Consider the following 17,710-nt stretch of genomic DNA (forward strand, 5'->3'; position numbering starts at 1 on the left):
AAATGTGACTCTATACACTCTGTACAAATGTACACTCTATACAGTGGGTGAAATTAATATATACATGAATATCTACATGAAAAAAACTGGGTGGTTGGTGGAATAGGTTATTGCACCGAAGAGAAGGTAGGTATGAGGGTCTATAGGGCAGTCCGTTCAGGGTGGTTATGGCCCTGGGGAATAAATAAGCTGTTCTTTAGTCTGTTTTTCTTGGTTTTAATGCACCTGTAGCGCTTCCCAGAGGACAGCAGGTGGAACAGGTCAAAGCCAGGGTGGGTCCTGTCCTTGATGATGGCACTGGCAGCGGGAGGTGTGGATGTCCGTCAGAGAGGAGAGAGGGCGGCCGATGATCTTCTGAGCCGTCTTGACCACTCTTTGCAGCCTCTTTCTGTCTGCTGCAGTGCAGCTGCCGTACCATACTGTAATACAGTAGGTCAACAGGCTCTTGATGGACGAGCAGTATAAGGTCAGCAGCAGGTCAGGCTTCAGGTTGAAGTTCCTGATGACTCTCAGGAAGTGTAGCCGCTGCTGAGCCTTCTTGATGATTGATGTGGTGTTGACTGTCCTAGAGAAGTCGGTAGAGATGTGGACTCCGAGGTGCCTGAAGGTGTGGACCCTCTCCAAACGCTCGCTGTTGATGTAGAGGGGGCAAGGTCGGTGCTGCTCCTTCTGAAGTCGACGATGATCTCTGTGGTCTTGCTGGTGTTGAGAGTGAAGTTGTTCTCCGAAGACCAGGCCGTCAGCTTCAGGACCTCCTCTCTGTAGGCAGCCTTGTCACCCCTGGAGATGAGCCCGACCACTGTGGTATCGTCAGCGAACTTGACGATAATGTTGTTACTGTGGGCTGGACTGCAGTCATGGGTGTAGAGGCAGTAAAGGAGGGGGCTCAGCACACAGCCCTGTGGGGAGCCGATGCTCGGCATGCGGGTGGATGAGAGGTGGGGGCCAAGTCTCACATTCTGGGGTCGGTCCGTTAGGAAGTCCCTTATCCAGGCGCTTGTGAGAGGGGGGAGGCCAAGAGTGTCCAGTTTATTGCAGAGTCTGTCCGTGATTATTGTATTGAAGGCAGAACTATAATCCACAAAGAGCATCCGGACGTAGCTCTGCTGCCGCTCCAGGTGGTTCAGAGCAGAGTGGAGAGAAACAGCAATGGCGTCTCCGCCTGGTATGCGAACTGGTGGAGGTCGAAGTCTGGAGGGATATGGTCCTCGAAGCACTTCATGATTACCGGAGAGAGGGCCACTGCGCGGTAATCATTCAGGCTGGTGGCGGGAGACTTCTTCGGCACCGGGATTATTGTAGATGACTTCAGGCAGGATGGGATGACTGCCTGAGCCAGGGAAAGGCTGAAGATCCTGGGGAGGGGGGGAGCGAGCTGGTGGGCGCACGCCCTGAGCACCTTTCCAGGTACTCCGTCTGGTCCGGCAGCCTTCCTGGGGTTCACAGCCAGGAGCACTCGTCTGACACTGTGCTCCGGTGGGGGCGGAGGCAGGGCTGGAGCAGATGAATGTCGCTGGGGGGTTTCGAAACGGGCAAAGAAACAGTTAAGCTTCTCTGCCAGTGTCGCACTCTGACCCGCAGTTGTCACATCGCAGCCTCTGAAGTTTGTGATGTCATGAATGTGATTAAGGTTTATATGAATACACTTTGATTGATTGATTGATTGATTGGTTGGTTGGTTGGTGGATTGATTGATTGATTGATTGATTGATTGATTGATTGATTGATTGATTGATTGATTGATTGATTGATTGAGAAGAGTTCCTCAAAGAACCCCTTTGAGTTCTCTCCTTTTTGGCTATGATATTTTTTTGGTGTGATTGTGAATGTAGCTTGTTTTACGTCAGAAGCAATCACTAGTCATGTGTTCAACTTCAGTTACACTAGCAGGGTTCCTCAAGGGTTTGTTTCAGGTCATTTTTTTTTCATCGTTTTATCCCAATTCAGAGAATAATTTTGCCACACCTAGTGTGTGCGTGAGATAATCATTGGTACTTTAACTTTTACTTTAACTTTTAAAAATTGTGAGTGACTCACATTTCTGCAACGATTTCATGAACACTAGAGTGCTGTCATATATATATGATCCTTGACAGCAGAGCACTCCTGTAACTGACACAATTTCCATCCATTTTCTACTGCTTGTCCCGTTCGGGGTCGCGGGGAGTGCTGGAGTAAGCTCCAGCCCTCCCAGCTGCATTCGAGCGGAAGTAGGGGTACACCCCTGGACAAGTCACCATCTCATCACAGGGCCAACACAGATAGACAGACAACATTCACACTCACATTCACACACTAGGGAAAATTTAGTGTTGCCAATCAACCTATCCCCAGGTGCATGTCTTTGGAGGTGCAATAATTAAACCAAAATCAAATATTTACCGGACCAAACGCTGGTTCTCAGGAATATACAAAATAAGAATAATAGTCCCTAGCTTTGGGGAGATGTGGCCCTACAACAATTTAGTTGAATATCCCTGCTGTACATGTTTGCGATAATTGTATTGCTTAGATTTTGTGTAAGAAGACGCCTCTTGTACACTCTTGACTCATAAGCAATGGTTCAGGCTGTATTTATTTCAAATCCAGTGAGAGATAAATAGACATGCAGAGGTTTATTGACCAAAATCTTTCAGAACAATAAAGTATGCTAACGTTTTAAAGAGTGTAATTCAAAGTAATACAGTGCCTATCCTTTCATACAGTGTACAACTTGACTGTTAATGTTGATGTAGGATTAGATAAAAACATGTTGATATTCTGTTGTTTGTGAAAATATACAAGATCAAATGTTGATTAGAGGACATCATTGTGGTAAAAAAAAGTTAGTGCTGACGTTTTTGTCCTTTGAGTAAATATGTGCTATATTTTGGCCGAAATAATTTTTTGTGTTACCCCATTACACAAAATTCCCCCTAAGGAAGTTTTTTTTCATGGTAAATGTGAAAATGTGCATATGATAGACTGGTAATTATTTAACATTATCCCAAAGCCAAACAGGACATAAAAGTCCATAATTTTTCAAGGAGCACAAAACCATTTCAATTCATATTTTTGGGTTTATTTTTTGTTCAAATCGCGCAATCGACTTCACCGAAACAAATATACCAAACATGTACTCAAATGTTTTTTATTAGGGTTTTTTTTATAACCCATTGAATGACTTATGATCAAATTACTTTTTTCAATTACTTTATTTTACTAATTAGATAACTAATCAATGTGTGTGACATTATCTTATCAAAATATCGCAGAAACGATCGGGAAAAAGAAGCATGTTTGATATTTTTGTTGAAGTTTATCGATAAATTTGAGCAAAAAAAGGAAAAAAAAATCCTCAATGTTTTTATGTCCTCAAAAAGCATGAGGACATATATGTCCTTTTTGGTTTTGGTGATTATTCAAATTGGATGACCCCAGAGTGTTAAGAACTTAAACATTTGTTGAAGGCCTACTGAAACCCACTACTACCCACCATGCAGTCTGATAGTTTATACATCAATGATGAAATATCAACATTGCAACACATGCCAATACGGCCTTTTTAGTTTACCAAATTGCAATTTTAAATTTCCCGGGAGTTTCGTCTTCGAAACGTCGTGTAATGATGACGTGTACGCAAGACGTCACGGTTTTTTAGGAAGTATGAGCACTGCGCACACACACAGCTAAAAGTCGTCTGCTTTAACGGCATACTTACACTGTTTTTTGGACATCTGTGTTGCTGAATCTTTTGCAATTTGTTCAATTAAGTGGAGAAGTCACAGAAGCTTTAGCCTTTAGCCACACAAACACACGGTGATTCCTTGTTTAAAATTCCTGGAGGTGAAACTTTCCTATGGATCAGAGCGCGGTCAAGCCAACATGGATCCCTACCAAATGTCAACTAGCAGGTTTCGGCGAGAAAATTGTGGTTAAAAAGTCAGTTCTTACCGGAGAAAAGCTGAGCTTGTGCCGTCCATAGCTGCCGTCGACTCCTCTGAGACACTGCGCGTCAAGACACCCGTGGAGACACCCTTCCGACTATCAGGTAATGTTAAACTCACTAAAACACTAGAAACACAATAGAAAGATAAGGGATTTCCCAGAATTAACTGAGTAAATGTGTTGCGTTTTCTTTTTGTTTTTTTTTCTAGTCCATCGCTATCAATATCCTCAAACACGAATCTTTCATCCTCGCTCAAATTAATGGGGAAATTGTCGTTTTCTCGGTCCGAATAGGACTTTTTGTTGGAGGCTCCCATTAAAAACAATGTGAATATGTAAGGAGCCATCAAACATGTGACGTCATCGTCTGCGACTTCCGGTAGAGGCAGGGCATGTCTCTTAGCACCGAAAGTTGCAAACTTTATCGTGGATGTTCTCAACTAAATCCTTTCGGCAAAAATATAGCAATATGACACATATAATGGACCTGCTATCCCCGTTTAAATAAGAAAATCTCATTTCAGTAGGCCTTTAAAGCAGCACTATTACCCAGGGGCGCCGAAAAGGAGGGGTAAAGCAGACGGATTGTAGGGGCCCATGATGGAGGGGGGCCCAGAGAGGCCCCTAATGATGATGAAATTATATGAAATTATGTGTTGGGGGCCTTGTAAAGATTATTTTCATGGGGCCCAAAATCCCTAGCGGCGCCCCTGCTATTACCTATAAAATAACAACAACTAGGAGACCAACCGACAACAGGAGTGAATGAGGTCATTTCCCAACAAAATGAAAATCATATAGTATCTAATAATTCATTCCACTGTTGGAAAACACAGAGCTGGTGAAAAGTGTTGTGTTTTTGATTGTGTTTTTTTCCTCAGAAATAGTCATCCCCCCTCCACACAGACACACACACACACGCGCACCCACTTTGCTCAAGTGCTTGCCTCCCTTAAGAGCCTCTCATCTCTTCATTTCGATAAATGCACTGAATGTCCCTTTCCACTTTTTCGCATGTATGCTTTGCCGGCTGCCTCCTGTCCAGCTAAGAGCTTGGTTCACTTTGCCAGGAAGAGGGAGAGTGTTTTATGTGTGTTTGTGTGCGTACTCTGGGAGTGAACCAAGCAGAAAGAGAGAAATCCTTGAATGTGCTATTTGCTTTTAGCGCTTTCTACACATTGTTCCTCTCGCCATCCATTTTCCAGGCAATTTAAAGTGCGGTATTAGATACTGTTTTTTTTTTCTCCTCCTCCTCCTCCTCCTCCTCCTCCTCCTCACCCTCGTCTCCCAACATCCCCTCATCCTAATGGAAGCAAAACATTACAATAATGTCCTCGCTCCTTAAACCCAACACTCGCAGCCTAAGCACTTTCAGGCCCCAATCGCTGCTCTTTCCCTCCTACTCACACTTTTTCTCCAAATGTCTTGGCCTCCATCTCTTTCCCACACACATGCATTAATACGGCATTGATTGCTCTCCTTCTCTGTTATCTGCCCCCATACTGCCAGACGAACAATAATAATGTGCACCCTTGCAAGGAACACAGTTTTTGGAAATATGGCATTTTTATTTCCGGCATGTCCACCATCAGCTATACTTGTTAATATTTTAAAGTACAGTTTCAATGCAATCTAGTAGGGCTGCAAATGGAGTATTTTGATAAAACACACTTAATAGCATCAATGAATCCATCCATATATTTTTCTAGCGCTTGTCCTCTCGGGATATTGTAGGGAAAATACTGTTGTTTAAATAAACAATACTCACCTTTTTATAATTGTATTTATATGTAAAATGTTTTCCTTGTTCTTTTGTATATATTTTATGTCAACTGTACCTAAAAGGCTAACCTGTGCGTTCATCATGCGCTCATATTTGATGACAATAAAGCGTTTTAGTCTATTCTATTCTACTCACATCAACATTTAAATTACACTTTTAACAAATCTTAATTCATTTTAGAAAATTAATAAAATATGAGTGTATATTGATGTATTTTCTCGTGTGCGCTCTATTGCAGTGGCTGTGCAGAAACTACAGTGCAGTATGTATGCGTATTTTAAGTGTCAGGCACTAAATGTGGTCCGGATTTTACAATTTTTTATTAAATACACTAGTTATACAATTAAATAAAGCAACAAAAAAAAAATTGCAGCTTTTTTTTCCAAATCGATTCAATCATATATCATATCTAATTGTTATTTAAGTTGAAGCTAAAGTGCCAATGATTGTCACACACACTAGGTGTGGCAAAATTATTCTCTGCAACTGACCCTGGGAGGTGAGGCGAGCAGTGGGCAGCAGCGGTGGCCACGCCTGGGAATCATTTTGGTGATTTAACCCCCAATTCCAACCCTTGATGCTGAGTGCCAAGCAGGGAGGTAATGGGTCCCATTTTTATAGTCTTTTGTATGACTTTTACCACATAATTTACAATGTACTTCTTATGACAACACGTGTGGTAAACTGTCGTAAGTCCGGGAGTAACCATGGTAAATGCAGGCCTGCAAAGTAGGAATTACGATCGTAAATCTAATATTGTAATAGATCAAACATAGAGACCCTGTTTACAACCTTCTAAACCCTGTTTTTATCATTATGAGAGCACTTTTGACATGAACTAACACTCACATTTACACTCAATTACAAATCCCGTTTCCATATGAGTTGGGAAATTGTGTTAGATGTAAATATAAACGGAATACAATGATTTGCAAATCCTTTTCAACCCATATTCAGTTGAATGCACTACAAAGACAAGATATTTGATGTTCAAAGTCATAAACTGTATATATTTTTTTGCAAATAATAATTAACTTAGAATTTCATGTCTGCAACATGTGCCAAAGTAGTTGGGAAAGGGCATGTTCACCACTGTGTTACATCACCTTTTCTTTTAACAACACTCAATAAACGTTTGGGAACTGAGGAAACTAATTGTTGAAGCTTTGAGAGTGGAATTCTTTCTCATTCTTGATTTATGTAGAGCTTCAGTCGTTCAACAATCCGGGGTCTCCGCTGTCGTATTTTACGCTTTATAATGCGCTACACATTTTCGATGGGAGACAGGTCTGGACTGCAGGCGGACCAGGAAAGTACCCGCACTCTTTTACTACGAAACCACGCTGTTGTAACACGTGGCTTGGCATTGTCTTGCTGAAATAAGCAGTGGCGTCCATGATAACGTTGCTTGGATGACAACATATGTTGCACCAAAACCTGTATGTACCTTTCACCATTAATGGTGCCTTCACAGATGTGTAAGTTACCCATGCCAACTTGATAAACCCCAAGTCGTGGATGTGGCAAAAAGAGGAAGCAAAGCAACTGACAACTCTCAGCGGTGGATCACTCGGCTCGTGCGTCGATGAAGGACGCAGCAAGCTGCGAGAACTAATGTGAATTGCAGGGCACATACCATCACAGATGCTGGCTTTTGAACTTTGCGCCCAAAACAATCCGGATGGTTATTTTCCTCTTTGTTCCGGAGGACACCACGTCCACAGTTTCCAAATATAATTTGAAATGTGGACTTGTCAGACCACAGAACACTTTACCACTTTGCATCAGTCCATCTTAGATGAGCTCAGGCCCAACCAAGTCAGCGGCAATCCTTGGTGTTGTTGATAAATGGGTTTTGCTTTGCATAGAGTTTTAACTTGCACTTACAGAGTTTTAACTTGCACTTACAGATGTAGCAACCAACTGTAGTTACTGACAGTGGTTTTATGAAGTGTTCCTGAGCCCATGTGTTGATATCCTTTACACCAGGGGCGCTCACACTTTTTCTGCAGGTGAGCTACTTTTCAATTGACCAAGTCGAGGAGATCTACCTCATTCGTATTTATAATTTATATTTATTTTTTTTTATGAAAGAGACATTTTTGTTAACAAGTTAATGGTGTTTAATGATAATACAAGCATGTTTAACACACATAGATTACTTTCTTTCATGAAGACAAGAATATAAGTTGGTGTATTTGATTCTGATGACTTGCATTGATTGGAATTAGACAGTGGTGCTGATAACGTCCGCATTTTCAAATGGAGGAAAAAAAAAGTCCTCCTTTCTGTCCACTACCACATGAAAGTGGTTGGATTTGGCATCTCATTTGTCCAACTTGCATACTCGTTTTTAAACACTTTGTTATGAGAGTAGCATATGTGTGTGGCCCTTTAATGTCTGGCAGCAGGTGAGTGACGTCAGTGAGTGTGCGGGTGGGCAAGCAAGTGAGAAAGCGGTCGCTGAGGGCGGGGGAGAAATACATTGGCATCAAACTCCATAGCTTGCTAGCTTGTGCATGCTAGCTTTCAGAGACTCTTATTTTGTTAGCACAGGCAGGATGAAACAGGTCTTTTATGGTGAAGACAGGAACTGTGCAGTCGGTCTTTAGAGTTTTGACAGTAGGTACGGAGTCTCTAGAAATAAAATGTGTTTCTCTGCGTCCGCCCTGTTAGTGATTTTTTTCTTAAATATGAGCTCGCAGCAGCCATCGTCATCTCACGAGATCCTCGGGTGCCGAGAATGTCAAACAACTGACGAAAGTGAAGTCTTGGTATGATTGATGATTGCTCATTTTTATGTATATTTTTTAATGCCTGGCTTGAGATCGACTGACACACCCTCCGAGATTGACCAGTCGATCGCGATCGACGTAATACCCCTGCTTTACACACTGATGTCAGTTTTTGATGCGGTACCGCCTGAGGGATCAAAGGTCCGTAATACCGTCGCTTACGTGCAGTGATTTCTCCAGATTCTCTAAACCTTTTGAGGATTTTACGGACCGTAGATGGTTAAATCCATAAATTCCTTGCAATAGCTCATTGAGAAATGTTGTTCTAAAACTGTTTGACAATTTGCTTACAAAGTGGTGACCCTCACCCCGTCCTTGTTTGTGAATTACTTAGCATTTCGTGGAAGCTGCTTTTATACCCAATCATGGCACCCACCTGTTCCCAATTAGCCTGCACACCTGTGGGATATTCCAAATAAATGTTTGATGAGCATTTCTCAACTTTATCAGTATTTATTGCCACCTTTCCCAACTTCTTTGTCACGTGTTGCTGGCATCAAATTCTAAAGTTATTGATTATTTGCACACAAAAAAAACGTTTTTCAGTTTGAACATCAAATATGTTGTCTTTGTAGCATATTCAACTGAATATGGGTTGAAAATGATTTGCAAATCCTTGTATTCCGTTTATATTTACATCTAACACAATTTCCCAACTCATATGGAAACGGGGTTTGTAAAACACTATAGCAGACATAATAATAATTACAGCTGTCCAAAATAACGAGTTAACTCATGTGATTAATCAACAAAAAATATCGCATTTATCATCTATATATTCAGATTAATTACGCAATTTATTTTGACCGTACATTTTTTACTGTAAAAATGTTCCTGTATGACCTTTTTGTCTGTTTTTTTTTTTGTTTCTTATGTGTTTTTTTTGTTTTAGTAAAATAGTTTAGATTATCTGCGATGAAGTGGCGACTTGTCCCCGGTGTACCCCGCCTTTCGCCCGATTGTAACTGAGATAGGCACCACCGTTCCCCGCTACCCCAAAGGAAAAACGCGGGAGAACATGGATGGAGTTTAGATTATGGAGTAGCACGGTGGAAGAGAGGGTTAAGTGCATCTGCCTCACAATCAGAGGTGGGTAGAGTAGCCAGAAATTGTACTAAAAGTAAGAGTACTGTTACTTTAGAGATGTATTACTCAAGTAAAAGTAAGCAGTAGTCACCCAAATATTTACTTGAGTAAAACTAAAAAGTATGTTGTGAAAAAACTACTCAAGTACTGAGTAACTGATGAGTAACCTGTTTGTTTAATGATGACTGCAACAAGTAATGCACAAAAACATAAAAATAGCAATGAACAAATTCAGAGCCAGGAATATCTCTTAAGCAACTAAAACAATAATATATATTAATAATATATATTTGGTTTTACACTGTATTGAAAAAAAATTGAAAATGAATTTTACCTTTGCAACTTCATTATACTATTGGCTAAATTTTATATTCATAAATGTAAGTTTCTCAATACCTGACCTGTTTTTGTACCTTTAAAGTAGATTTAGAACTCTACATTAAAACACTGTACCTCTAACAACTAAAAAGCTGTGAAAATGATGATGCTGTGTTCCAAATGTAAGTTATTTACTGAGATTGAGTGAGCCTATGGCTTTGCACTTTGTTGATTTTATATATATTTTTTTTTTGCATTCTATTTTAGTTACTTTGAATTTACAACCTCCTGGCGCTGTTTTGTACGTTTTTTATACTGTTTTGTACTTTTTTTGTATTTACTTTGATTATTATTTTCAACTGTTTGTAAATGTTGAAAATGATAAATAAAGGTTTATTAAAAAAAAAATTACAAAGAAAATGTGCAGTTAATCATGTGACCGCCTGGCTCTGTTTGATTGGTGAAACGGAGTCAAACGTCACCAGTGACTGTATTTGATTGGTGAAACGGAGTCAAACGTCACCAGTGATTGTATTTGATTGGTGAAACACAGGCAAGTGATAGAATTTACTTTGAAGGTCTGTCTGACAAAACAAAACAAAGCGTGCATTAACAGATCGATGAAAATCGGTAGCGAATAGCGAGTCGAATGTAGATAAATGGAGTGGAGTAAAAGTAGCGTTTCTTCTCTATAAATATACTCAAGTAAAAGTACAAGTATGTTGCATTAAAACTACTCTTAGAAGTACAATTTATCCCAAAAGTTACTCAAGTAGATGTAACGGAATAAATGTAGCGCGTTACTACCCACCTCTGCTCACAATACTAAGGTGCTGGGTTTGATCCTGCGCTCAGGATCTTTCTGTGTGGAGTTTGCATGTCCTCCTTGTGACTCCGTGGTTCCCTCCGGGTACTCCGGCTTCCTCCCACTTCCAAAGACATGCACCTGGGGATAGGTTGATTGGCAACACCAAATTGGCCCTAATGTGTGAATGTGAGTGTGAATGTTGTCTGTCTATCTGTGTTGGCCCTGCGATGAGGTGGCGACTTATCCAGGGTGTACCCCGCCTTCCGCCTGATTGTAGCCGAGATAGTCTCCAGCTACCCCCGCGACCCCGATAGGGACAAGCGGTAGTAAAATGGATGGATAGATGGATGAATATATGGGAGATAGATTATGCAAGGGAGTATTAACATGAGATTTATCATGATTAATCCAAATTCAAAACTGTGATTAATCTGATTTATAAAACAATCATAATTTGACAGCACCAATAACAACTGATATCGGTAGGTCATGAGTTCAAACCCCAGCCGAGTCATATCAAAGACTATAAAAATGTTACCTCCCTGCTTGGTACTCAGCATCACGGGTTGGAATTGGGGGTTAAATCACCAAAATGATTCCCGGGCGCGGCCACTGCTGCTGCTCACTGCTCCCCTGAGGTGTCAAATGCAGTGAATAATTTTACCACACCTAGTGTGTGTGTGACTATAATTGGTACTTTAACTTTAACTTTAATAGAAAATAAGCCACATACTGTACTGACCTGAGGAGACATAGACCTCATTTAGTGCCGATACTACTGTAGTATTGATACTTTAGTTCAGGAGTCTTCAATGTTGTCCAGGCCAAGGACACCCAAACTGATGACCAGAAGGAGCAGGGATCCCCTACTTATATAGCTTGTTTGACATTCTGATTGTATTTTACATTATTCCAACTAGGTTCATTAGGTCTTCAAAACTATATGCAATTTGTTATTCTTATTTCCAGACCTGTGTGTTTACTTCTGTACTTGTCGGTTTTGGCTACAATTGTTGCCTTCCTCAGAGTTTGTCACGTCAGGTATGGAAGTAAAGACTCAGGTCTGGCTATAAAAACAACAAATTGCATGTATTTTACATTAAACTGGTTCTAAAAGTACCTTGCTATTGTGCAATACTAACAATACTCAAATAGTAACAGTATTAAAGGCCTACTGAAATGAGATTTTCTTATTTAAACGGGGAAAGCAGGTCCATTCTATGTGTCATACTTGATCATTTCGTGATATTGCCATATTTTTGCTTAAAGGATTTAGTAGAGAACCGCCACGATAAAGTTCGCAACTGGAGAAAAGCCCTGCCTCTACCGGAAGTCGCAGACGATGACGTCACATGTTGATGGCTCCTCACATATTCACATTGATTTTAATGGGAGCCTTCAACAAAAAGTGCTATTCGGACCGAGAAAAATACAATTTCCCCATTAATTTGAGCAAGGATGAAAGATTCGTGTTTGAGGAAATTGATAGTGACGGACTAGAAAAAAAAACTTAGTAGAAAAAAAAAACACGATTGCATTGAGACGGATTCTGATGTTTCTAGAGAAATTTACTAGGATAATTCTGGGAAATACCTTATCTTTCTATTGTGTTGCTAGTGAATTTTAAACAAGGAATCACCGTGTGTTTGTGTGGCTAAAGGCTAAAGCCTCCCAACTCCATATTTCTACTGTGACTTCTCCAATATTAATTGAAGAAATTGCAAAAGATTCAGCAACACATATCTCCGAAATACTGTGTAATTATGCCGTTAAAGCACACGACTTTTAGCTGTGTGTGTGTGCAGCGCTCATACTTCCTAAAAACCTCTGACGTCACGCGTACACGTCATCATTACACGACGTTTTCAAGAAAAAAGTCCCGGGAAATTTAAAATTGCAATTTAGTAAACTTAAAAGGCCGTATTGGCATGTGTTGCAATGTTAATATTTCATCATTGATATATAAACTATCAGACTGCGTGGTGGGTAGTAGTGGGTTTCAGTAGGCCTTTAAGTTAAAGTTAAAGTTTTCATGAATGTCACGAAATTATTCTCTGCATTTGACCCATGACCCTTGATCAACCCCTGGAAGGAGAGGGGAGCAGTGGGCAGCAGCAGTGGCTGCGCCCGGGAATCGTACGGCTAATAGTTACTAGCTGGCAACTAGTACTCTACTCACTAGCTGACAACTATCCCACTAATCGCAGGCTGACAACTGGCACATTAATCGCTAGCTGAAAACAAACGTGCTATATTAATTTATATTAAATATTATTTATTTACATTGAACTACATAACAGTGTGTTGACTCAATACTTTAAAGACAGTGGACAGTGGAAAAATTACATGGGAAAATATATACAAATATATTTTAAAATTGTCACGGCTCCCCACCACTAGCTCTGCGGCCCCCCTGAGGGTGGCGGACCTCCCTATTTAAGATCTTTGCTTTAGTTTATTCAGCCATATTTAAGTTAGAGAATTATAAATTATTACTTCATTATTAATTAAACCCACTAATTATGAACTAGTATGTATTATATATATAATACAGCTCTAATACTGCATTACAAATATATACTTAGTTGCACTTCCTATGAATGCCTAACTCACAAAGAAGTCTCTGTACACTCCTCCAACAAAGTGGATGGTTTTCAAAGTTTACACTCAACACAAATCCGTTTATGCCTCATGTGAAATACTGAATCATAACACACACACACACACACACACACACACACACACACACACACACACATACACATTTTTATTTTTTTCGTTCAAAGGCAATCCAGCCACCTTTTCCCATTTGTGCTGCATCGGGAGATCTTTCTGTGGGTTTTAAAAAAAGAACATGGCAGCTTGAGAGCACCAGGCCCAGACAAGGATCACTCCAAATGTCAATTCCAATGGTGGAGACAGACACATTTCAGCCGGACAGGCTAAAGGCACATTTTATCAGCAGTTTATTTTCTACACATTTCCCTTTTTCATACAACAATGTTTGAACTGTTCAGTGGATGTGAAATTGCAAGTGTACAGTAGGAATGTTACTCATATGGCCCCATTCGTTGCAGTTTACCCGACAGTGGAAACGTGATGAATTGGGGGTGTTGCACTATTTACTTCAGCCGCCAGATGGCAGTGGAGTGTTGAATATTTTAAAATGTGTTTTGTGTCAATTCTAACTTTGACCACAGCGTCAGTTGCTATGTAGAGTGGTGCTTTCCATCATTTTCAGCAGACTGCATTGCAAATTTATGAACCCACCCTTTCCTCTCGTGGGAGATCCATCCATGAATGAGGCCATATGAATCCCTTCCCTACTGTATATTTGGTACTTGCGCATGGGATTATTTTTGTCCAAGCGTTTTGTGAGCTGTCCAGTGCAGAAAAAGGTTCTGAAAAGGTGGATCATGGCCCAAATACCTTTCTTTGTAGACCCTAAGATTATTGTAATAGCGCTCTTAAATTAACAAGTGCAACCTTTAGATGATTTGTGGTAAATTTATCATTAAAATAGTAAACAAGGAAAATAATCGTGAGCATGTTATCCTCCATGTGACACAAGTAAGCCATGTAGTGAATCATGAATCATTGATTTATAGTGTTTTTGCAAAACGAGTAGTTGTAAGGTAGAACGAAACAAGTCCACAAATGCAAGTTCTGTGTGATAAAAGTGTTTAATAAAGCAGGAAAATCTTGAAAAAGGCTTTTTGGTTGGTAATTTTAATAAAACACTTAACTATACAGACATTCATTTTTACTTACTTTGATTATGATTTGTTTAAACCCAGGGCATTAATTTAAATAGTTATAAGATAAACAAATACAAAATTATCTTATATAGGGTATATTCTATTGAGAAGTAGCTGACCCTTAAATTTAAATTCATAAAAATACCGTTTAAAACATATTTTAGATTTGTTTCAATGGTTTCATTTAAAATGTTAATTTAAAAAGAGTTTGAAAGACATAGATTTATTGTAGGTTTAATTTTAAAATTAAAAAACTGCTCAAAAAATCATGTCCCTAGTTTTTATGTCAAGAGTTTTAGAGGCGTAGCAGATTCTAGTTTTATACCACAACCCTACTTTTCTGCACCTAATGGCTGCATGAGAAGTAAATTAATCCTATAGTTTTTAAATAAACCGTGTTCCAAAGTGTGAAAATCATTTTGCATCTTTAAAAACTGTCACTATCGAACACAAGCAATCTTCAATCTTCAATTATGTAAACTTTTTCAGCAAAGAAAGGCTAACCCTAGACCTGGAGGTCAAAGACTATGTTTACACTGCAGGCCAAAATGTGCCAAATCAGATTTTTTTTAGATCAGATTTTTAACAGCTGGCTGTTTAAATTATAACGAACAGGTAATCTTTATCAGACTTCAGAATAAATGTTCACAGGCCCCAAAGTGGCCCCAATGTGGCCTCGATGTCACATGCACAGTTCGATATAGTGAAAACAAAGGGAGTTCTGTAAATAAGCAAGGAAGTCACTACGATAGGAGAAAACATGGACACCACAGATCAGCGTGTTAGTGGGTTTGTGCCGTGGCCGTTGTGTAGAGGAAGTAGTCGGATTATAGAAAACAACTGAAGGAAGAGGAAGAAAAGAAATGCAAAAAGGAAAGTGATTGTGCTGCTCACACGAATGACATAGTTCGACCAAATATGAAGTAAAAGTCCCATACATTGCTGTTTAGACTGCAGTCACATTTGAAAAGATTTGATTCCAAACAGATTTCAGCTTCCTCCTGATGTAGCCCGCGATCATGCTAGATTATGGGGCGGCATAGCTCGGTTGGTAGAGTGGCCGTGCCAGCAACTTGAGAGTTGCAGGTTCGATTCCCGCTTGTGCCATCCTAGTTACTGTCGTTGTGTCCTTGGGCAAGACACTTTACCCACCTGCTCCCAGTTCCACCCACACTGGTTTAAATGTCACAATGTAAAGCGCTTTGAGTCACTTGAGAAAAGCGCTATATAAATATAATTCACTGTCACTGCTATTATTTGATTGGAAGCACTTTGGAGCATTTCGACTGGCAAAAATGATCCAATCTTATTTGGTGTCCATTGTAAACGGAGCCAAAGTAATGCACATTAGTGTTTTCTTCTTCTCTGAATTTTGAATACATCCCCTTTGTACCGCTTGTCGCTCTTGGGGTCGGGCGATGACTGGAGCCTATCCCAGCTGAACTCGAGCACAGGGCAGTGTACACCCTGGACAAGTCGCCACCTCATCGCAGGGCCAACACAGATAGACAACATTCACACTTACATTCACACACTAGGGTCAATTTAGTGTTGCCAATCAACCTATCCCCAGGTGCATGGATTTAAAGATGGGAGGGGCCTATATCCAGTTTTATGTTTTTGAGGTGGGAGGAAGCCGGAGTACCCGGAGAGAACCCTCACAGTCAAGGGGAGAACATCCAAACTCCACACAGAAAGACCCTGAGCTCAGTAATGGAACCTATGACCTTTTCTCTGTGAGGCATGAGCGCTAACCACTGAATACTGAACCCACGTGGGTACTTTTTTCATCTTATATTAACAGATTTCTCCAAAAATAAACAATTTTATTGACCACGAAACATAAGTGGTTGCAGTATTTCCAACATCAAGCATGTTGTAGGTTCATGTTAGGCAATACAGTTGAGGGAATAAGATACAACCTTGCTAACAAAATAAATTTTGAGTTAACAATTAAAAAGGAATATTGAGTTATCAATTAAAATATTATGATACTGATTTATTAAATGTATGTTGAATTTCATAAATGATTAACTGAAATCAATCTGATCAGTTTTATGCATTTTAAAAAGAATTATTGCATGTCGATTTTGAATCATTTAAAATATTGATGTGAGAAAATGTGTAAAAAAAATTCTATTTTTGTATTGATTTTATTGTGAAAAACCTCAATATTATTTAAAAAGATAATAATCTTTACACAAGGTGAGTATGATATTAACAGAGTAACATACTATTTTATATTCATATTTGAAGGCTATCATTTTGGGGACAGGACAGACATTCCCAAATATTCTAAAAATACAAAATACAAGTTGACGGTTCTCTTTATAGAAATGTGTACCTTAGTTATTGTGCAATAAATATAGGGACAATGTTTTGAGAATACATCTTACAAAATGTAAACAATATTTCCAACCTCACTTGGAACCAATTCAGTAGAATTGGGTCATATATATCAATCAATCAATCAAGGAATCAACGTTTACTTATATAGCCCTTAATCACAAAAGTCACAAAGGGCTGCACAAACCACACGGACATCCTCGGCTCAGATCCCACATCAGGGCAAGAAAAAAAATCAACCCAATGGGAATAACGAGAAACCTTGGAAGGGACCGCAGATGTCTTTCTATCCCCTCCTGCTCTGGTCCACCTGTGCCAATCACTAAATATATCCAAACACTTAATAAAGGAAATACAAATAAGGCATCAAGAGTAGAATTCCACACTTATGTTTTGTAAAGTAAATCTGTACAGCAGATATGGGCATCTACAATAACAATAACATTTGCTTCAGAGGCTGGACTAGACAGATTTATATACATATATATATATATATATATATATATATATATATATATATATATATATATATATATATATATATATATATATATATATATATATGTATATATATATATATATATGTATATATACATATATATACTGTATATATAGAAATAAATATATGTATATATATATGATATGTGTATTTAGACTAGACAGATTTATATACATATATATATATATATATATATATATATATATATATATATATATATATATATATATATATATATATATGTATATATATATATATATGTATATATACATATATATACTGTATATATAGAAATAAATATATGTATATATATATGATATGTGTATTTATATATATATACATATAATATATATATATATTATATATAAATATATATATATATAGAAATAT

General features: G+C 38.9%; 1 protein-coding gene across 3 annotated transcripts in view; it reads left to right on the plus strand.

Moving 5' to 3' along the window:
• Positions 1-17,710, plus strand: part of arid1b (AT-rich interactive domain 1B) — a 594,747-nt gene that overhangs the window by 445,868 nt on the left and 131,169 nt on the right. The gene's annotated exons all lie outside the window — the stretch shown is intronic.

This window comes from Nerophis ophidion, linkage group LG03, assembly GCF_033978795.1.
Source record: "Nerophis ophidion isolate RoL-2023_Sa linkage group LG03, RoL_Noph_v1.0, whole genome shotgun sequence".
Lineage (NCBI taxonomy): Eukaryota > Metazoa > Chordata > Actinopteri > Syngnathiformes > Syngnathidae > Nerophis > Nerophis ophidion.